Source organism: Prionailurus bengalensis, chromosome E1, assembly GCF_016509475.1.
Source record: "Prionailurus bengalensis isolate Pbe53 chromosome E1, Fcat_Pben_1.1_paternal_pri, whole genome shotgun sequence".
NCBI classification, from domain to species: domain Eukaryota; kingdom Metazoa; phylum Chordata; class Mammalia; order Carnivora; family Felidae; genus Prionailurus; species Prionailurus bengalensis.
Genome location: NC_057347.1, coordinates 11,589,538 through 11,611,455, shown reverse-complemented (window position 1 = coordinate 11,611,455; position 21,918 = coordinate 11,589,538). Strand labels below are relative to the sequence as shown.

Below are 21,918 nucleotides of genomic sequence, written 5' to 3'. Positions count from 1 at the left end.
TTACCAATGAGGAAGCTGAGGTTAGATAGGGGACCTCACTAGCCCCGGGTCACCTGGGAGCTCTGATGCTTTGCCCTCCCCTCCATAGGACCAACAGACCCCAGAGGCTGGGGGGCTGGGGGGGAGGCTCCCAGAGCAGGTGTCTGTGGGTTTCTGCCTGAGCCCTGGTGAGTCAAAGCTTTAGAGCAGCAATTGTCTATAAGTTCACAGGCTCATTCACTCACTCGTTTATTCAGCATTCCTCTGCTTAAAATCTGCCAACGGCTTCCTTCCCGTGGCACCAGAATCGCATCCAAATTCCTCACCAGGCCCTCTGTAGCCTTGAAGACCGAGGTCTTCCCTCACGGTTCTGCCTTCAGTGTGCCCACCACCTATCTCCTGGCCCTTTACACATCCAGCTGTCTCCTGCCTCAGGGTCTTTGTACTTGATCTTCCCTCTGCTGGGAATGGTCCTCCCCTGGCTCTGCTCATGGCAGGCTGCCTTCCTGTTTTTCAGTTCTGTGCTCAGGCCTCTTTCTCTCACTTCCAGCTAAGTAGCCCCTATCTGTCACTTCACCTGCTAATTTGCTTCCTAGGACTCATTACTCCCTGAAATTATCTTCTTTAGGTATGTAAGCATTTGTTTGTTGTCTGTCTGTCCCCCACAGGAGGTTAGCTCCCTGACAGCTTGGGACCATTTGTCTCTGTTGATTCCCCAGCGCCCAGCAAGGTGCCGGGAACCCAGTAAGTGGAGAAATTTATGTCCGACCTATTGAGTTTAGACGTCAAAAATGTTTCCCACCCTGTAAAGAGGAGGTCACGGTGACGGCTGATGGTGGGGCGAGGGTGGGAGCCTGGCCTAGGAACCAGGCCAGAGACTGGAAGCATCTGAGGGCAAGGTGCCAGTCCAAATCCGCCCGAGGTTGCAGCCCTCACCCAGCCCCCAGTCCCACGGCGTCCCCAGGACCCAGGCGGGGCGTGCGAGTCCGGGAGGGCTCCACCTGGATCCCACGCAAGACGCCCTCCCCCCAAAGCCGGCGGGCGAGGTTGGGGGGGGGGGGGTGACGCGCAGTGGGGCGCGCGGACCGCCAGGGGGTGCTGTCGGGGCGCGCACGGCCCACCTGGCGCCCGGGGCCTCGAGCGAGCGCAGCCAGGCCGCCCGGGAACTTTTTTCCTCCCGCTCTCGCTCTCCTTCTCCCCCCGCGCGTCGCCCGCCCGCCCGCCCGCTCGCTCTTCCTGTGCGGAGGGGATCGCATTTCCCCGCGGCACCCGCGGACACCAGGCAGGCCCGGCCGGGTGCGCGGCCAGGGCCCGCTCCCCGCGCCGCCGGCTCCCCGCGCCCCCGGGCGCCGCCCCCGCCGCGGCTGGGCTCGGAGAGTCGAGTCGGAGAGCGAGGCGGCGGCGAGGGCGAGAGGCGAGCCGAGCAGGCCGCCCTGCCCGCCGCCCGAGCGCCGGCGCGAGGAGGGGGCGCCGCGGCCCACCCTCCTTCCTGCCTGGCCGCCGGCCGGCCGGGCCGCCGCGCCCTGACCCCCATGGCCGCCCGGGCCTGCGGGCCGCGAAGTCGCAGCGCGAGACCCAGGACCCCCGAGTGAGCGCGGGCGCCGAGGTGAGCACGGAGCGCTGGGGCGCGGGGGCTGCGGGGGGCGCTGCCGGGGTGGGGGCGGCGCGAGGCGTCGGGAGCCGAGGCAGGGTGAGGAACGGAGGCGGGCTCGGGGGCCGAGCGCGCCGCGGGCCGCGACGTGGGGGTCCGCGGGGTCACCGCTTTGTGTGGTGTGGGGGTGCGCGAGGTCACCGGAGGGCCGCCCCGGGGACGGTGCGTGGCGTGGGGGCGCGAGCGGCGAGGGGCGCGTGTGGCCCGGGGCTGTGTGCGCGCCGGGGCGCGGAGTGCTGCCGCGCGGGGCGTGGGGACGCGGGGGGACACTCGCCCGGCGCCGGGGCGGGAGGGGAGCTTTGTGAGTGCGCCCGGGGTGGGGGGCGGGGAGCCGACTTGAGCGTGTGGGACTCGGGGCCTGGCGTGCGGCACGGCGTGGGAGGCAGGGCGCCGGGGGCGGTGAGGGCCGTGCGTGGGGGAGATGGGGCGCGCCGGGGGTCTCCGCGGTGCCCCCACGCGGGCATCGGCGCCCGGGCCTGTGCGCAGGCCCCGCGACCGGGCAGGAAACGGCCCTAAGGCCCCGGGAGCTCCGGCGCGGCCAGGCCCCGGGCTCACGGGCCCTTCGGGGGTGACGTCACGGTCGGGGGCACCGGACGCGTGAGCCCCGAGTCCCCGGACAGCGGCGCGGCGAGCCGGCCGGGTCCACGGCCCCCCGCGCCCTAGGAGGCAGGGGCCCGGGGAGGAGACGTGGAGGCCGGGCGCCAGGCGGCGTCGCCGAGTGCGGAGGGGGCGAGGGGGTGTCAGGGCGCCGGGGTGACATTTGGAGCCTTGGTCGCGCCGGGGGCCTCGGAGGAGGGGCGGAGGGGAAGCGAAACATCAGTCAGGCCCGAGGCCGCTGCGGCCCCAGCTTCCTGGGGCGCCCGTTTTCCCAGCGAGCCCGTTTCCCTTCTGGGGGCTGTGAGTCCACGCCGAGGGCTGGAGTGCCGGCCGGAGCTGTGCCCTCTTGGAAGCCCTCGGTCGGGGGAGAGGGGGCGGGGAGCGCCGGGGTTTCGGCCCCGGACGGACAAAACCGAGCGTAACAATGCGCTATTGGGGGGCTGGGGGAGGGGAGGCAGCGCGCCTGAATGGCGGACCCGGGCCCCGAGCCGCCCCGCTCGTAGCTCTCCCTCCCGCAGCGCCTTCCCCGTGGTTTCGGCAGGCTCGGATCCCAGGACCCACGCGGGAGCCGCACGGTTCCCTCCCACGCAAAGTGCCGCACCTCCACCCCCCTCCTGCTTTTATTTCTCCAACGCAGCGGTGTGTTGACGATTCAAGGGCATTACATCTGGTTGCAATCCAGTTTTCATGCCGCTGCCGGGCTGTTAAAACCTCGCGCTGACGTCAGAGCAGGGGAATTACTTCTTTTATTTTATCTTTTTTTAGTTGTCTGCTGCCCTGGGAGGCGAGGCGGGGGTGGGTTAGGCGAGCTGCGAAGTGGGGGCGCCAGCGCCCTGGGAGCCCCAGGCCGGGGGCTCTGCTTCTCTTCCCCCACCCCATTCTCCATAAAGACCTCTCTCTCTCTCTGCCCAGGTCGGGCTCACCCAGGGTGGGGGCAGCCCTCGCTGCAGACTCAGTGGAGGCCCCTCCCGATTGACCACACAGCTGTGTTTCCAGAGGCTTCCCTGGGATGTGGCTCTGGGGATGTGGAAGCTGGAAAAGAATCTTGTTTCCCACCCCGCCCGTTTGGCGGCAGAGGGTGTATATGGGACCCCAGGAGCATCCTTAGGAGCTCTGGGTGCCACAGACGAGTGAACACAGACCTTCTGGTCTCTGGGAGGCTCGTTCCCAGAAATCTGGCCAAGCCTTTCACAGGCAAAAGCCTTGGAGGGAAGCAGTCTTATCAAGAGATGAGCCAGGCCCCAGAAGCCAACTCTGGAGTGGGCTAAATAGGGCTTTTCCAAGAACCAGGGGCCCCTCTGGCTTCTTCCCAGAGTTGGAACTCACCCACTCAGACGGGACCAAGAGGCTCTTGCAGGTGCCCCCTCCCCCATTCCTTTTAGGACCCCCCCCCCCAAGTCTCTACCCATGGTTTTCAAACTCTTGCCAGTAGGAAGAAGTACATGTTAGGTCACAATCCTGTTCACCCCACTATCTAAAACTGAAACAAAAGTTGAGTGAAATAACTCTTTCCTCTACTTTGCTGAGCGGATACTTTCTGTTCTAGCCTATTTGAAAAAAAAAATTTTTTTTTAGTGCCGGTTGCAGCCCACTAAATTGATTTCACAATCCACCAATGGGTCATACCCAGACTTAGAAGAAAACAGTCCAACAAAATGAATCTGGCTTCTATTCATTCCACACACATAAACTGAGGCCCTGACAAGTTCTCCCTTTTTAAATTACTCGACTAACACGTGGATTCATGCTTACTGTGAAAAATGCAAATAACCCAGAAGTATATAGAATAAAAGTAAAAGTGTCCTCCACAACGTCCCCCCCCCCCCCAGGTAACCTTAGTTAAGAGTTTGAATGTATCCTTCTAGATGATTTGCTACTCGCATACATGTACATGTATCATATATACCAATATATAGCTTTCTTTTACCCCCAATGAAAACGTATCTCAGGCTCTTACTGTTTCGCTTCCTTTTTCCTTTCCATTTGTCTTTGGAAAGTCACAGGGCGAGGTGCTCCGGGGCCAGGCTTTGGATTGACTCCTGGCTCCCCCCAGCCCCACACACACACTGAATGAGTCATTTACCTCTCTGTGTCTCAGTGTCCTATCTTTTGTTACTTATTTTGAGAGAGAGCATGAGTAGGGGAGGGGCGGAGAGAGAGAGGGAGAAAGAGAGAGAATCCCAAGAAGGCTCTGTGCTGTAAGCGTGGAACTTGATGCAGGGCTTGAACTCACTAAGCATGAAATCACGATCTGAGCCGAAGTCAAGAGTTAGACGCTTAACCAACGGAGCCACCCAGGCGCCCCTGTCTTGTTGCTTGTGATAGCCACCTGTGGTTGTGCCCCCTCCCCCCTTTTAATGTGTGGCTCACAGGGAGGGACAAGGTGAAGCCATGCGCAGTGCGGGCAGTGTTTCTGTGGGAAAGGTGCCTAAGCTCACCGGCCCCAAGGGAGCAGGTGTTTTCTAAGGACCCAGCATTTCCGAGGCCCTGTACACCTGCCTCCAAAAAGGTCACAGCCCGGTGGGTGACTGAGACCCAGATAATACCCAAGGGAACCAGCATCGTCATGGGAGCTGGAGCCAGGTTTCAAGCAGGAAGCAGGTCCCCCGGTGAAGGCACCCTGTAGGTGTTACGGGGATAATAAGGGCAAGAGTGTGGGGCAGCATCTTGGGTAAGACTTGCCCCCGTGAAGAAGAGCAGAGGGAGCCACTGCAGAATTTCTTTCCCAGATGGGTGGGACAGAGAAGTTGGGCTTTAGGATTCAGTCTTGACCAGAGTTGGGAGCTTTATGGAGGCAGGGGCTTCAAGCGCAGGTAAGTAAGAAGAGGGGCGTTCCTGGCAGAGGGAACACACAAGCAAGTGTTTGGAGGCTGGAACGGACGTGGCCTGTGTACCTCGGCCAAGAGGGGTGGAACTAGCTCAGAACGAATGGTGGCCAAAGAGGTTGTGCTGGGCCTCACTGGCCTCCCTGCCTCCACCCTGCCCCTCCCAGCGGGGTCCACACTACCAGAGTGATCTTTCTCAACCTCAGCAGATAACTTCCAAGGGCTCCTGCTGGACTGAATGCAGGTCCGGTCCGTGGTCCTTCCTACACTGTAGGGGCCCTTCCTGGTGTGTCCCCCCCTCCCCCCCCCCCCCCCCCCGCCTGCTCTGCCCTATTCAAGCCCCTTCCTCTCCCTCCAGCCACAGCACAGCCTTCTTCCCAGGACTCAGCCACGGACATCCCTGCCTCCGTGCATTTCCCTGGTCGCTGCTTCCACCTAGGATGCCTTTCACCTTCCTCCCTGCCTCCCAAGACCAAAACAGACGTCCTGTCTCCTCCTCCTCTGACCTGTGAGGCAGACTGAGTCATCTCCCTTTGTCTATACCCGTGGCATAGTGTTTATCATGGAATTATCGGTAATTCTGTCAGTGTCTGTCCTCCCCACCAGGCTGGAGCATCTAGGCCTGAGAGCACACCTCCCTCCTCTCCCAGCCCCAGTGCCAAGGGCGAGGCCTGGAACATGGGGAGACGCTTGGAAATGCTTCCTGGCAGGAAGGGCTAGGTGCGGTGGGCCGGGTGAGAGCCTGACGCTGTTTCTGTGGGCCCCTGAGATCTTTGGCAGGTGCTCAGGGCCCTAGTCAGAGGATTCTGTTCTGTCAGACTTCTGAGTGACAGGCAGGGCCAGAGAGGGGCCCAGCACCCCCAGGCTGCCCCCTGAGGGGGCTGAGGAGAAACTGGCTCATCCTGTTTCCCCAGGGATCAAGGAGATGACGGTTTGAGGCAGGGCTGTGCCCTGTGCCGGGGTGGGTCACTGGGGATCTGAGACTGGAATGTGATGGGGGGCGGGGGGGGGGGGGGGGTGGGGGGGATGCCAGGGGCTGGAGGCAAAGACTGGGGCTCCACTGGCAAAGGAGAGATTTTGTTCTGCTGGTTCTTCAACTCTGAGTGAATAGTGTGTGGGGGACTGAGGGAGGGAGGGAGGGAGAGAGGGATGAAGGTGAGGCAGGAGAAGAGAGAAGGCAGGGGAGAGAGAGAAAGACGCGGAGGGAGGGGGGAAGGAGATGCTCCTGAGGCTAAATTGTATGCTCAGGATCAGCAAAGGAAGTATCCAGGAGTTCTAGGCCTCTGACACTGAACCTTGCTTCCTTCCTTCCTTCCTTCCTTCCTTCCCTCAGCAGACATCCCCTCGGGTTTTTGGCCTCAGCCCCATGCTCACACTGGGCCCCAGAGAAGAACCACCTGTGGTCTGGCCTTCCAGGCCTTCCAAGTCCAAGATCCAGGTGGACCCTGAACATCCAGCTTCTATATAAAGTGATCAGGCTCAGGTCAACAGGCGCCCGGGGTGCCACGGAGGGGCACGAGCGAGTCCTGGGAGGGGAAACAGATACAGCTGGCCAGGGACCGGGCACTGGCAGCCATCGGTGAGGAGCTGTGGGGACACGTCCCCTCTTCCCTCAGGCCTCCGTTTCAGCTGTAAACTGGGAGAAGGTCAGCTGCTTTCAGACTGATGGTGCGTGAGCCCAAGTCAGCAACTCTGCATGAAGAAAGTAGGGGACCGAGGGGAGGGGGCAGACAGAACAGGGACGGCGGGGGCTCACTCAGAGCGGGGGCAGGCCCGGGGCTGGGGGTCCAGGGGCAGGACCTGCAGACCGGAGCAGAGCTGGGGCCCCCTTTCCTCGAGCCCCCTCCTTGGAGACTGTGCACAGGACAACGTGGTGGGGGAGCAGCAGAAGCGCTGGTCGAGAACCAGGAAAAGGTTTCGTTCCAGCTGCTGCTTCAGGCCCGGCACCTCCCTCCCCCGTCAAAGATGCGAGCGTTAATTTCTGCAAACATTGAACGTGCTGCCAGTGTTAGGGTGTCTTAGGATCTGGGACGCAAGGAAGGATCTGAACCTGGGGCCATAAACACAGGCTTTGGGGTTCGGCCAGCCTGGGCCACATCTGGGTACTGACTGCCCTCTCTAGGCTCCGTACCCCCACCTTTATGATGAGCATGATCAAAAATAATAACAACGGGCATAATCACAGGCCCCTCCTGATTGCACGCAGAAAAGATGGCAGGTCTGTGCCAGGTTGCCTCTAAACCTTCCCCGCCGCGACACTGGCCAGAACAAAGTTTCTCTTCCAGCCCGGTGGAGGAGATGGATTGCGGGGGTCTTTGTTACACAGCGGGGCAGGTGAGAATTCTACGAGCTTTCTGGCCAGAGCTGCTGTTTCCAAAGAGGCTCTGTCCCAGCGCTGTGGGTGGGCTCTGAGAAAGCATCCGGCAACTTGGGACTTTGGCGGCAGTGGATGTGGCCGTGTAACCACAGACTCGCTCATTTGTTCGTTCAGTCATTCACAAATCACACATTGAGACCCTGTTGCACACCAGCGTGCTGGGAGCACAGCCACAAGTGTGATGCCTCTCTAATACGGCCTCGCCGACAGACGAGCGCTTGTATTTGGAGTTCAGCGGCCGCAGTTCACATCCCCAGCTCCGCCACTGACTAACTGGCACAAGTTACTTGTTTTCTTTGCTCGTGTGCCTCATCTGTAAGCTGGAGAAGATGGTGACACCTACCTCATAGAATTGTTGGAAACATTAGTGAGCTAACGCAGGTAACATACAGCAGTGCCTGGTACATAGAAGGTGCTAGGGAATGGTTCCTCCTTGTTGGTTGGTTTGTGTTGTTTTTTTAAGTTTATCTGTTTATTCTGAGACGCCGAGGATGGGAGAGGGGGAGGAGCAGAGAAAGAGGGAGAATCTCAAGCAGGCTCTGTGCTGTCAGCGCACGGCTCGTGTGGGGCTCGATCTCATAAAACTGTGAGATCGTGACCTGAGCGGAAATCAAGAGTCAGGTGCTCAACCGACCGGAGCCACCCAGGTGCCCCCGCTCCTGCTTCTTTTTTATTCCCTTCCTGAAGAACCTTAACCTTCTCTGTGCTGGGGGAAGTGTTTCCCAGCCAGGGCTCTCCTGAGCAGAGTGATGACGCCCCAGGAAGGGAAGGGAGCAGTGGGTGGCTCTCCAAACCCCATCAAGGCAGACCGATTTCAATTAGCACTTACTACCTCCTGGACTTTGTTGGACCTTTCTGTGGTGATCTGAGCTCCTTCTGTACCCAGGGGGCTCCCAGGGTGAGGCCTGATGAGAGGAATAAGGCCGCAAGAGCCTTAATCACTGGGAAAGGCGGGCTTCAGACTGTAGGAAAGATTTCAGTCTTCTGATGAAGGGGCGCCTGGGTGGCTCAGTCAGTTAAGCGTCCCACTTCCGCTCACGTCTTGATCTCGCGGTTCGTGGGTTCGAGGCCCGCGTCGGCTTTGTGTTGGCAGCTGGGAGCCTGGAGCCCGCTTCGGATTCTGTGTCTCCCTCTCTCTCTCTCTGCCCCTCTCCCACTCGCACTCTCTCTCTCTCTCTCAAAAGTAAATAAACATTTAAAAAAAAAAAGTGTTTTCTGATGGAGACATTCTCAGGTGCCAGAGGCTGCCAGACCGCATATGTGTGTCTTAGGCAGGCCCCTCCAGCGCTCTGAGCCACTATTTCCTCACCTATCAAGAAACGAAAATAATAGTACCTGCTTCATACTTTTCTTTCTTTTTTTTAACGTTTATTTATTTATTTATTTATTTAAAATTTTTTTTTCAACGTTTATTTATTTTTGGGACAGAGAGAGACAGAGCATGAACGGGGGAGGGGCAGAGAGAGAGGGAGACACAGAATCTGAAACAGGCTCCAGGCTCTGAGCCATCAGCCCAGAGCCCGACGCGGGGCTCGAACCCACGGACCGCGAGATCGTGACCTGAGCCGAAGTCGGACGCTTAACCGACTGAGCCACCCAAGCGCCCCTTAATTTTTTTTTTTTTAACATTTATTTATTTTGAGACAGAGAAATACAGAGCGTGAATAGGGGAGGCACAGAGAGAGAGGGAGACGCAGAATCTGAAACAGGTTCCAGGCTCTGAGCTGTCAGCACAGAGCCCGACGCGGGGCTGGAACTCACGGACCGCGAGATCATGACCTGAGCCGAAGTCGGCCGCTTAACCGACTGAGCCACCCAGGCGCCCCTTTAGTTTTCTTTTTAAGAGGATTGAATGAGATGGTGCCTCTAAAGCACTTAGCTGTGCTCGGCACATTGCAAAGTGCTTTATCAGTGTCACCAGTTTTGATAATAAAAATTCTCAGAATATGTAAGTGTAAATTGAAAACCACCGGAAAGACTCGTGTCCAGTAGGACAGAGACTTGTGACGGTGACTGGAGAGACACCGACCGCCCAGAGAAGTTTAGCTAGCGTAGCAAAGTCACACAGTCATCCAGGGCATTGGCAAAGGGGGAGCCAGAGCTAGGCCTCGGTCTGGCGCTCTCTGATACCTTGAGAGTTGTTTTTCCAGGGAGTAGTTATGGGCAGTCAGCATTGATACACGGCTGAGGTCACATGGGCCTGTCTTCTGGAAGCTTCTGGTCCGATAGGGAAAATTAATTTTGCACATGATTATGATAATAGGTAAACAGATAAAAAAAAAAATCGCCTGTTCTGTTAGGGGGCGGAAGGAGGAAGCACGCATTCATTCATTTTCGGAGGGCACTGTGCCAGGCCTTAGAGCTGTAGTTCTCAGGTGGGGGCGAGGGCACATGTGGGCCACGTCTGGAGACATTTTTGGTTGTCTCAGCTGGGGAGGCGCCGGCATCTAGTGGGTAGAGGCTAGGGCTGCTGCTAAACATCCCAGGAGGCACAGGAATAGCCCCCACAACAAATTATCTGGTCCACAATGTCAACAGTGCCCAGGGCGGGTGACCCCACCCTGTAGAAACGGCGGTGACCAAGTGGATGCTGCCCCTGCCCTTTTGGAGCTTAGAGTCTGGCAAGTTCGCAGACATTAAAGACGTGACTGCATAGATGCGGATTTAATTGTAATTGCGTTGCAAGCCAAGAAGGTAAAGTGCACTCTATGGAGGAGAGACCTTGGGGGAGGTTTTTCCAGGCAGAGGGCACAGCCCAAGCAAAAGCTCCCAGAGGTGGGGAGGAGAGAAAGTTCCAGTAGGCGCTCTCACCCTCCAGCCTGGTTTGAGGGAACTACAGCTGCCAGTGCTCTGGGGGCCTGAGCTGTGGGGGCCCCGCTGAGACCTCATGGGTGGGAGTGCTGCCCTCCTGTGGGGGCCCGGCCTCCTCCCTTTCTCTCATTTGCATCCCTCTGATAGGTGGGAAAGAGAGGCAGAAGAAAGGAAAGAGAGAGAAGAGGAAGAACATATTTTCATTTCAAACACAGGAGGGGTGGGGGAGGTAGGAAGGAATCTGGTTTAGGGTACCTTTGAGACAAGCACAGAAAATCCCCACCGTGGCCCGAAATAGCACTAAAAACAGACGTTTTGGCAAATCAGACTTAATTGAGTGGTTCTCTTTTCTGGAGTCCAGCAGGATGTGGACGGAGCTGGCTTTGTTCCCTTAGGGTGACATTGTCTCCTGGGGCCCTCACCCTGGCTAATTAAACAGAGAGGCCCTGATCTCCTAGGCAGGACGGGAGCCTGGGGAGCTCAGCTTGGCAGCCCTTGGCCTTAGCCTTGAGTGTTCCAGAGGGCCAGAGAGGGTGACTTGGTGGGGGGAGGGGGGACCAGGGGACCACTGGCAACAGGGCCAGATGGGTGAAAACAGAGGTGGAGAGGTCTGGTTCCTCTAAGGACTGGAGGTCTCTCTGGATGCTGAAAGGGATCATAAAGAAAAGCCATCATTTAATGAGTGCCTGCTATTTTCCTGGGCATCTGTCCTCTCTGAGCCTTACCAGCTGCCCTATACAGATTCTCAAGGAAGCTGAAGCCCAGAGAGGTTAAGCGACCTGTGTGAGGTCACACAGCAAGCAAGTGGCAGAGCTGAGATTGGATGAGATTGGATGAGTGGTGGTCACTCATCCACTTGGCAGATTTCACTGGCCGTGAAATGATACTGCAGCCTGGTGGGAAGTTTTTAGGGCTTAGAATCCGACAGAAATGAGCCTGAATTCTGAGTGGGGCAATTGGTCTCTGTGGCTTTCTCTCTTAGGGCCTCCTGTCATTTGTCAAGTGAGCATAATCATGCCTTTATCCTGAGTTGCTGTAAGGGTTAAACTCTGCGTGGAGGGGACAGGAAGGGGAAGAGGGAGGCCCAGGGAGGTTAGGACCTGCCCTGGGCCACCCAGTGTGGCTGGGTGCAATAAAAGAGCCCTGGGTTGAGGGAACCAGGAGAGGGTGTTGTATCTTGTGCAGTATCAGTATTGGGTTTCTTTATTTGAACGGGGAGAGAGGGCAGCCCCTACTCTGCAGGTAGAGAAGGTGGTGTGGAATGCGGGTGTTTATTTTTCTTTGCCTGTGAAAGCCCTGTTTCAGCTCAGGCTGATGAGGCTTCCCAGGACACTGCAGAGGGTGCCCGAGGCTGCACGCTCTGGGGTGCCCACCATGTAGAGGCATCTTCTCAGGTGCCTGCCCAGGATGGGCACTGAGGGGGCACCTACCGTGTAAGGCTCCCAGTGCAGCCTGTAAGCTCTTGTCCCAGAGCCCGGGATACCCAGGACGCCCCAGAAAGACTGGTGGGGGGAGGGCCATAAAACCAGGGTGTCCCTCTGCCGCCTCCAGTTCAGCCCTCCTGGCCCCATTCATCTCCTTATCTCCTGGCAGCCCGTGGGTTGCTGGGAAGTCAGGGCAGCCTTCCTGATTGACGAACAAAACAAGCCTTGCTCACAAAAGGAGAGGGGAGGTTGGCTGGGCCTCTTGGGCTCCCCTCCCCCTGCCCCAGCCCCTGGCTGCAGGCATCTTTCCTGTTCCACCCCGCTGGCACCCTCCGTTTTCTGAGAGGCAGCAAGGGGGCTGCAAAGCCATTGTGGGTCAGGCTGCCCCAGCCGGGTGCCCTGGCACTGGGGAGGTGGATTCGAGGAATGTTGGGGTGGCTGTGAGGCAGGGCTTGCTGGAATGGCCGCCCCCTCCTTCCCTTCAGCTGGCTGGGAGGGCAGCTTGGAGAGGAAGCCAGGCCGGCAGGTAGCAGAGAAAGACATCGGATCCAGGGGGAGCAGCAGAGAAAGCAAACAAACAGGGCTTTGTGTGGCTGCAGATTGGCGTCTCAGAAGGGAAGCCAGGCCTGTGGTGGTGGGGAGGAGGAGGGACTGGGAGACCAGGCCATTGCTCTGGGCCAGAGATAGGCAGCCGGACCAGCCCTAGCTAGGCGGCCTGGGAGCAGGGAGTGCCACTATGTGTGGACAGGCATCCGGAGTACTTCACTCCTTAACAGATCTGGGCTTGTTTGCCCACGGAACCTGGGCAGAGTCACTCACATGCAGGACTCGGGAAGATAGTCATCTGGCCAAACTGGCCTGGCCCAGTCAGTGTGAGTTCCCATCCTACTCTTGTCCCTCATTGTTGCTGGGAGAACACAGGGTGAGAGGGGATCAGGGTGTCCCTAGGGGAGCTGTCAGCTTAGCTGGATCTCCTGGAAGGGCAGGGATGGCTGCTCAGAGCTGCGGGCGCTTTGGGGGCTTCGAAGGCAGCCCCACTGAAGGGGGGGAAGGGGTCCGTGCTGTCCAGTAACAGATGCCTCAGGTGTAGGTGGGTAGAGGCTGGCATCTCAGGCCCCCAGACCTGGTGAACCAAATACTGTCCGCTCCACTGGCGCACTTGGTTGGGGGAAGGGACACAGCCAGGAAGACGGGGGCCTTCTGGGACCTTCTTTCCGAGAGGGCGAGGGGGCGTTTGGTGGGGGGGGGGGGGGTGCGCGGGTGGGGGGAGGGGACGGATGTCAAATTCTGGATCCTAGCGCGGGCTGTCCCAGCTCGGCCCGCCTCTGGGGGCCGGGCAGACCTCGGGCCTCCGGGGAAAGGCTTAGTTAGGTAGGAGCTGTCAGGCCAGACACACTGGCAGCTCGATTATCGCCTCCGGGGCCATTTCCTCTCCTCTCCTCAACCTCGAGAGGGGGCGGCGAGAGGGCAAACGCCCGCGCTTCCTGCCCTCCCCTCCGCTCCCCTCCCGTGGCGCCCACCATCTTGGCCGCGCCGGGGCCTCCTCCGCGGCGTCCGGCCTGACAAGCCCCGGCCGGCGGGCCGGCGACGCCGGGAGGGGTCGGGAGCCTCGCGGCGCGGGGGGCGGGGCGGGGCGGGGCAGCCCGCTCCCGTCGCCATGGCAGCGCTCCGTCCCGGCGTGCTCCGCGGGGGCGCGGGGCGGGGCTACCGAGGCTCCGCCCCCCCCTCGCCGAACCCCTGTCTTTCCGGGAACCGGGGACTGAGGGTAGCGGCCTCCAATCCCGGCGCCGCGGCTCGAGGCCCGCCCGACGACCGGGGTCTGCGTCCGAAGCCCCGCAAGCCCACGTCAGGGGCAGCAGGAAGCGCCTCCCGGGGCCAGGCTCGTGGGAAGGCTGCACCGCTGACTCCCGCGGCAGGGAAGTTGAAGGTAGCGGCCAGCCTCCAGGCCGCGCTGCCCCGGAGCAGCAGGCTCCCGGCGGCCTCCGACTCTGTCCTTCCGGTGCTGCCCGTGGGTCAGTCGGGCCTACCTCCCCGCTAAGGGCCAGGGACGCACCCCGCGCACACACCACGTCGTCCAGGCCTGGACTCTGCCGCTCAGACGGCCTGCCTCCAGCCCAGGAGCACGGGCCTCCCCTAGTTGGCAGCCAGTGGACTGTCTGGCCAGAAGACACATTCCTACCTCCCTAGCCCGGGCACTTCGCCTGCCCTGGGGGCAGCCTCTTCCGGAACTTTGCTGCCAACGCCTTAAGACCCGGCACTCCAGGGCCGAAGGGCCGCCTTCTTTCCCCCAGTCTCTTCCGAGGTACCGACCCAGCTGACCCTCTGTTCCCTCCTACCTGGATTGGGCAGGAAGCAAAATTTAATGCCAGCCTTTAGGTGTTGGAAGGGAGGCTGTGTGCCTGTTGGGCAGCTGCCCTTCGGCCTTTCTCAAGCCTCACCCGGTGCGCACACACGGAGGGAGAGTGAGTACGTTCAGTGTGACCCCTCGGTTGCAGCAGGAGAGACTCAGGCTTGATATCAAAAAGAACGTCCCAGTCCTAAGCATTTTGTTTTTAATGAAATTATCATGTTATTAATATGTTGAATTTAGAAAAATCTATATACAGGAAAACAAGTAAAAAATTCCGTGTGTTTCTACTCCTAGGACATAATCTCTTTCAACATCCTTTTCTAGACATATGATAAAGAATATACGATAAATACATGTAAAATATGGGACCATTCTATATATTTGGTTTTGTAAGGCACTTGCTGGTTTTAGTAGCTTTTTTCCCTCTATAAAAGGAGGACAAGCTTATTATAGACTTTTGGAAAATGTGACAAGCTAGAAGAAAAACAATTCACCCATAATCCCAGTCTCCGAAGGCAGGCACATTTGACTTTGGCCCCCTGTTCATTGGTTTTGTGTTGTTCAAGCATGCCATAGCTCATCCTGTGTATACCATTTGATATCCTGCTTTTCTCAAAGTTGTGTAACACTCTCCTTTTTCCTGAGTCTGTGGGAGTTTTGAGAGAACTGGAACCACGTTCTTGTGAGAACTTCAGAAAAGCCAGACTAGATGATCCTTTTCTCTCTTTTTTTTTTTTTTTCAAGTTTGTTTATTTATTTTGAGCAAGTGTGTGGGAGGGGCAGAGAGAGGGTGAGAGAGAGAATCCCAAGCAGGCTCCACACTGTCCGGCGCAGAGCCTGCCGCGGGGCTCAAACTCGCAAACTGTGACATCATGGCCTGAGCCGAAAACCAAGAGTTGGCCACGTAACCGACTGAGCCACCCAGGTGCCCTTAGATGGTCCCTTTCTGACTTTGTTTATCCTCTCTCCATCTGCATACCCCAGGCAGGAGCCCTTCCTCTCATTGCCACTAATAATAAAATAATAAATAATAAAATAAAAATAAAATAATAAAAATAATAAGCAGCAGCTTGGGCCAGGAGATCACCTGGCCTGGTCCGGGACACTGAAGACTCATGGCCCCAGCTGAGATTCAGGTCCCAGCAGCAAGGGGCTTTTACTGGCCCCAGCTGCATGAGGCTGCAGTGAGGTCTCATTCCAGCCTCCTTTGCCCCAGCCATCCTCAGACCCAAAGACCCCTTGTTGGTCCTGGAACACACCTTCTGTTCCCTCTCTACATCCTAGAGCCATTTTTGCTGCCCGAAGCTCCTCAGCCTCTCCCTGGGGGGTGGCGAGCCTGGCACCAGGGTCAGCCTCCCTATGCCCGGCTGCCCTTCAGGCCTCGCTACAAGCTGGCCTCGCCCCCACTGATCCCTGCAGCAAGGGCTTCTGTTCTTCCCCATTCCTGAGCAGTTCAGTTCTAACACATCCAAGCCCCGTGTGAAACAGGCCTTGGAAAATCACAGTTGCCAGGGATGGATTGGCATTTAAAAGGCATCCAAGGCTTGGGGGGAAAAAAAGCCAAAGAGACAAGAGAATGCAGGGCCCTGTCTCTGAGCAGCAGCTGGATTTAGTGGATGGAAAATCACAGAATGCCCCTTTCCCTGGGAATAACACCCCTGGCAGAAGGGCAGCGGGTGGGGCACCAGACATCATGCCCCAGTGGCCACCACCTGCCACCACCACGTGCTCTCCAAAATGAAAAGAGGTGGGAGGGATATTGTGAGCCTACAGCCAATGGCCCTGTAAATTACATTCTCTTAACAGGTTTATTCATTTATAAAATATTTAAGACCCGTTTCGCTTTACCTGCAGCAAAGAGGCAGCCAGGTTGGGGCCGAGATTGATGCTCTGAACATGATTTATTTATCTGGATTTGCTCTTCTGGGCTGGGCACCGCCTGCCATGTGGAATTTAACCAAGTGGCAAGATGGGCGTGTACGTGTGTGTGTTCCTGGGCTTGGAGGCCTGTGTGTGCAGCATGTGGCTGTGTCCGTTGAGGGGGGGTGGGTTCTGTACATGGAGGGGGTGATGGTTCTCCTGTGGCTGCCGCATCCAGGCAAGTGTATGAGTCTATCTGTGCTGGATTGCTGAATATGTGCCTGTGTGTGTGATTTGTGCGTATTGTGGGGGTGTCTGTGTTTGCGACTAGGATCGATGTGCGGTTGTATGTGTGTGGTTTTGTGTGTGTGTGTACGTGTGTGTGTGTGTGTGTATGTGTCTTGGAGAAATGACAGAGGGTTGGTTTGTCAGAGCATCTCCTGGGTACCCATACGTGCAGTGGTACAGTAGGGGCGCCTGTGCGCCTCTGTGTGTGAGTGTGGTTTGTGTGTCTGTGTTTGTGGGCAGAGAACCTGGGTATGTGGCTCAGTGTCTGTCTTTGTGTTCATGTGTATATCCTGTGGTGCGAGGCCTGTTCCTGTGTGCACGTGGAGTGCAGTATAAGACTTTTCCCACCTGCTTTTTATCAATGGTAGAGGGAGTGGTCAGTGACTGGGTTGCTGGGCATCTGTTTTTCCCCCCAGCCCTGGGCACCGGGAGGAACTCGGCACCTAGGAAGTCTGAGTTCTATGACCCCTGTGTGTAGCTGTGCCTCAGGCTCCAGGGAGGGCTGGCTTTGGGGGCTGAAAGGACACCGATAATCCCTGACCCTGGCCCAAAGGCCAGAGGAAACTCCAGGGTCACTGTGGTCCAGGCCTGTGTTTCACATATGGGGAAACTGAGGTCCAGAGGCCAGACAGCTTATTAGTGGCCTAGCCAGGACCTTAATGCGGAGCCTGGCACCCACTCTAGTACTCTGCGCTGGAGCAGCACCTCCCTGGGCCTCAGTTTCCTCTTCTGTTACACGGGAATGGGTTCCCAGCTTTCCTGGGTTCCTCTCACACAGAGCATTGAAACCGTAAGGGCTGAGGCACAGAGAAAACGGGTTTGTCAAGGATCACTCAGTGAGTCGATTCCAGCTAGGAGGCAGGCAGCAAGAACAGCAAGAATTGACGGGGAGATCCCTGCTCTGGGCCCTGAGACCCAGGGGTGAGTCCCAGCTCTGGGGGCGATTCTGTACTTGGGGCATTGTCTGTGTCCCTTCCCCAGCCACAGCCCCTGGCACAGATGGGGCCCAGTGACCCAGGAAGTGGCAGGCATTTGGTTTTCTTCAGCCTTGTGACAGCCCTCAGGCACCGCCCCCCCCCCCCACACCCTTAGCAGCTAATGCGTCTGTCACTACTTTCCTAATGAGGCTGCTGAGGGCCCCCCTGGGACAGATACCTTTGCAGGCCAGCCAGCAGCTGAGGGGGTGGGCTGGCCGCAGGGTCAGGTTAGGAAGAGGGGGGCTGAGCCCCTCTCCTGCCTATGGAGGCATCGAGGCCCATCCAGGTCCATGAGCCAGCTGTGTGGGGATGTGCTTGGGGATGCATGGCGGGGGGGGGGGGGGGGGGGGGGGGCGGGGGGGGGGGAGGGATGTCTGAGGGCTTGGGGAAGCAGGAAAGCCCACACCAAGCATTTTTCTTTGGCACTGTGACTGTTTATAGTAATAATACTTCGTCTGGTGGACAGATACGTTTGCAAGCCTACTTCGTTCCAGGACTGAGATCCACCATGATCTGGGTTTTCGTAATCCCTGCCCCTGGGATGTGTGGCCAAGGGGGAAAAGACAGTAATCGAACAGTCAAATTACTGGTGTCATTATACATTCATGTATGGGAATGCACATCATCAGAAGCCAAGACAGAGGCATGAAGATACGTGCAGAGCTGTTTATGGAGAGAGAAGTCCTGTGTTTTGGCTGCAGGCTGCTCCGGACACCTGCTAAGGGCATATCTAGGACTGCATGAGTCAGGAGATTTTTTTTTTTTCCTTTTTGCTGTGTGGCCCCTGGCAACTGCCTACCTTCTCTGAGCTCCTCAGGGGCCAGAAGTTTCCTTCTAGCTCCATCCCCTCAGAGTGGAACTCAGGCGGCCTGTGTCTCCTCTTCCTGTGCTCTTTGCCTTAACCACCAGGCCCTCAAGACATCTTTCGGCAACAACCTTGACTTTGGAATGCCCGAGGCACTGCCCCAGGGGACACCCAGAGCCACAGCACAGCAAGGCTGCCTCAGGCCCCACCTGCCATTTCGCCTTAGCCCTTTTGCTCTCACAGAGCCACCTCCTGAGCCAAAGGAAACCTGGAAGAGATGAAATCTGAGGACCGGTCCCGTCCCCCTCCCCCCAATGCTGTAGAGGGAGGCACGTATCCGTGCATTCACTTGTTCATTTGCTCAGGCCGTGTTTCTTGAATTCCTATTAATTGCCAGGCATTAGACAAAGTGGCAAACTGGTTGTCCTCTTGCTGCATCTGGCCCAGACCCATTTTGAAGGCCCACCAAATGTTTGTGGGGGGAAATCAAATGATTGCCAGTGAATAATCAATCCTTGGGCACGATTTTACCCCCAGTTTCCAGTTTGCTGGAATTCTGTATTATTACAACCTGCTTCCCCCAAGGCCATGATTGGTGGCACTGGCTACAGTCTGACCCCCAGTTGGGGTGGGACGGACCGACCCCCACCTAGCCACAGCCCCCTCCTCCTCCCTGGTAACCCCTCCTGGCTGTTGTGTGATTTCCTGGTTATGAGCCCCGCCTCAGGAGCCAGACTGCCCTGGTGCAAAACCTGCTGTTGGCTTTTTACCAGCCATGGGACCTGAGATAAAGTCCGTCTCCCAAGCCTCATTTCCCTGCTCCATAAAATGGGGATCACAATTGCAAGTACCCACTAGCTCCTGGTGTTGCTGGGGGTGAGGGATTAAGTGAGAGAATTTCTGCTAAGTGCTCAGAAACAAGGCTTAAGTGTGGGCTGCTACTATTGTTAATAAAGGAACCACTTGCAGGCTGAGACTTGGGTTCTCGCTCCCCGGTTGTGGGACCCCCTGTGTGAGTCACATGGCACCTGCAGGCCTCAGTTTACCCAACTGTTTCTTTGGGAGAGAGACACCTGCCCTCGCCGGTGGGCCTCCTCCCTCGCCCTCCAAAGACCCCTTCTTGGGACCTGGGCGCGGTCGCGGCCAGACCTACACCCCTCTTCCCTGGCGGGACGCACGGCGGCGGGGGTGGGGTGGGGTGGGGGGGGTTCGTCCCCGGGGCTGCAGGCTCCGCTCGAGCTCCCGGCTCTGGGCGGCCGCACCCCGCCGCCCCTCCGGCGCTCGCCCGCTGCCCCTGCGGGGTTGCCGCCATCAAAGCGCCTTCTCGTTCTTATGCTAATGAGCTGCATTAATGCTTAATGGCCGCGAACGCGCGGGTTTAATTGCACCTGCCCGGGCCGGAGGCGCGGCCGGCCGCGGAAGCAGCTGCGCGCCCGCCTGGACGGCCTTAATTACCTGGAAAACGGCGCCCGGCGGGGAGGGGACGGAGGGAGGGAGCGGCTGGGCCTCGGCGGGCGCTCCTGCCTCCGCCGGGCCGCGGCCCGGCCCCGCTCATCCTCGGAGCGCGGCGCAGGGTGGGGAGAGGCTGGCGTGGCAGGTTCATTTAATTAATTTATCGCCCTGCCTCGGCGGAGACCTGCTCCGCCGGCGGCCCGGCGTTCGATCGCGCGGCGCTCCCTCCGGCCCGCGGCCGCCACCGGCTGCCCAGCTCCGGGCCACCTTTGGCTTGGCATTCAAGGCCCTTCGGGACGGCCGCTGCCCGCGACCCGGCCGGTGCCACGCTGCTCGGCGGCAACAATAATGGTGGTCGCTGGCTGTGGGCCAGGTGCCCTGGAGGGCGTTCAGCGTGACCTCTCAGAGGCCCCCAGATGCCTCTCTCTCTCCCCGCCTTACCTTCCTTGCCTTTCAGAAACTGTCCCTGCTGCCTGGAACGAGGGCCCCTCTCCTCCCTCTCTCAACCCGCCCTGAAATCCATCCCCGTCCCCTCCAACAAGGCAGCCTCTGTCTTTCTGCTCCCTCTCTTGAGGGAAGGGGCGGCCCAGGATGAGGGGTATCTTGGTGTCTCCTGCTCCCCCAGACGGACAGTTCCTTGGGGCCAGTCTGGTCTGATTGTCCCAGCATGCAGTGCTGCCCTGGGCCCTCTGCCCAGACTGGGGGTCCTGGGGGCTGTAGGAAATGATAGGTCAGGACACCTCAGACGGCAGGTGTTCTCTGTGGGACCTGCCTGTGCTCCTCCCCTCGGGGTGAGCCACTGGCAGGGGCCTGCACCCCGGGTCTCTCCCTCAGTCCTGCTTCTCCCCACCCGCCATCTCGTCTCTGCAGACAGAGGGAGAAAACGGGAGGAGCAGGCTCCTCCTGGTCTTATGGTTTCTCCAAGTTTCTCCCCAACCCCCTTCTTCACTCCTCCCTTCTGCACTGCCCCTTGCCCACCAGCCCGTCCTTTCTGCTGCCCCCGCCCCAATTTCTCTTCCCCTCTGGTGGCACCAATGACCTGGTTTCCCCAAGTGGGCTCCTGTGTCCTTCCTTTGTGCCATCTCAGAGACAGAATTCTAAAGGCTAAAGTGATGTCCATCAGGAAACCACCGATCCCTGCCCTGCCCTGTGTCAGGCAGTGCCGGGGCGCGGAGGGGAGTCAGATCAGGACTCTGCCCTCCAAGGACTCCTGTCGGGGCAAGGTGGCCCTAGAAAGGAATACTTGTGCTCTAATGTAGGAAGGACCAGTTTGCAGGAGGCAGAGAACTGACTTTGAGCCCAGACGGGGAAGGTCCGGAGAGGCTTCTAAACTCAACGTAGGAGAAGCGTGAGCTAATCAGAAGGGCCGGGAACGGTTTGAGGGGAAGAACATTTGGGGCAGAATATCGACTCATATTCGGAGTGGGGGGAGTAAGGGACAAGTACAAAAAGCTCAAGCTTACTAGAGGGTGGGGAAGCACGAGGCTCGGGAGGTGGGCAGAAGTCCCTCTCCTGGCCAGCAACCTTCTGTGGCTCCCTATTGCTGAGACATCAAATTCAGTTCCTCTCATGGCCAGCTCGTACTACCCACCTCATCTCACGGCACAACCTAGCCTCAGCCCGTTCCCCACCCCACCTAGGATGTCTACTGTGGACCTACTGTGTGAGCGCAGCATGTGTGCGGTGTGTCGACAGTGACCTTGTGTGGGCTCAATGGCGGTGGGGCCTGCTGGGTGAGCCTCTTCTGGTTTGCTGGGGTCCCAGCATGCCTGGCCTTCAGCCAGAACTTGGCATGCTCCGTCCCCATCCCCAGATGTCCTTGCAGACAAGATGGAGGTGAATGGGCAGGCTGCCAGGGGCGTCAGGTGGCATCCTAGCCGGGTGGACAGTCCTTTCTGATTAATGAGGTGGTGGAAGCCTGGAGGGAGGTCTATTCTGGCATGCCTCGGGACTCTGCCCTTGCCCAGTCAAGGCGAGGAATGAGGCTGAACGTGGGTTGACCTCCTATTATATGCCGGGCTCTGTGCAAAGCTCTTGGTACCTGGAAACTTGTCACCACCCACGAGGTAGATTCCGTTACCATCTCATTCTGCCCATGGAGACACTGAGGTTAGTGGGGGTGATGCCGTGTGTCCAAAGTGTCTCTCAGCTGGGAGGTGGCAGGATTGGGCCTCGAATCCGGCTCTGTGCAACTTCAAAGCCTGTGTTAGTAACCACCGGGCTGTGGAGTGTCAGTAATGCATATGATGTTTCTGCTGCACTCTGGGCTCACGGGGATGTGGGGCCGTGCCCTTTCAACTCTACCTCTCTTATGGTGCTTGGCATGGTGCTCTGCATGTAGTAGGTGTTCAATAAATGCTTATGGACTGGATGATTGGGGCAGGGAACTATGCGTAGGATTCATAGGCAGTGGAAAGGCTCCAGGAGCTGGGGGACAAGGGGCGAAAGGGTAAGGAGACTTGGAGGCTCCGGGCTTCCTAGCAGAGGGTGGGCTCAGAGGAGGCTGGGAAGGCCTTGACTTC

At 58.4% G+C, this 21,918-nt stretch overlaps 1 protein-coding gene across 1 annotated transcript in view; it reads left to right on the top strand.

Annotated features, from left to right (window-relative positions):
- The first annotated feature begins 1,196 nt into the window (after positions 1–1,196).
- The window catches only part of RAI1 (retinoic acid induced 1), a 120,333-nt gene continuing 99,611 nt past the window's right edge, over positions 1,197–21,918 (top strand). The window contains exon 1 of the mRNA XM_043583321.1: positions 1,197–1,585. The gene's annotated coding sequence lies outside the window, so the exon portion shown is untranslated. The remainder of the gene's footprint in view (positions 1,586–21,918) is intronic.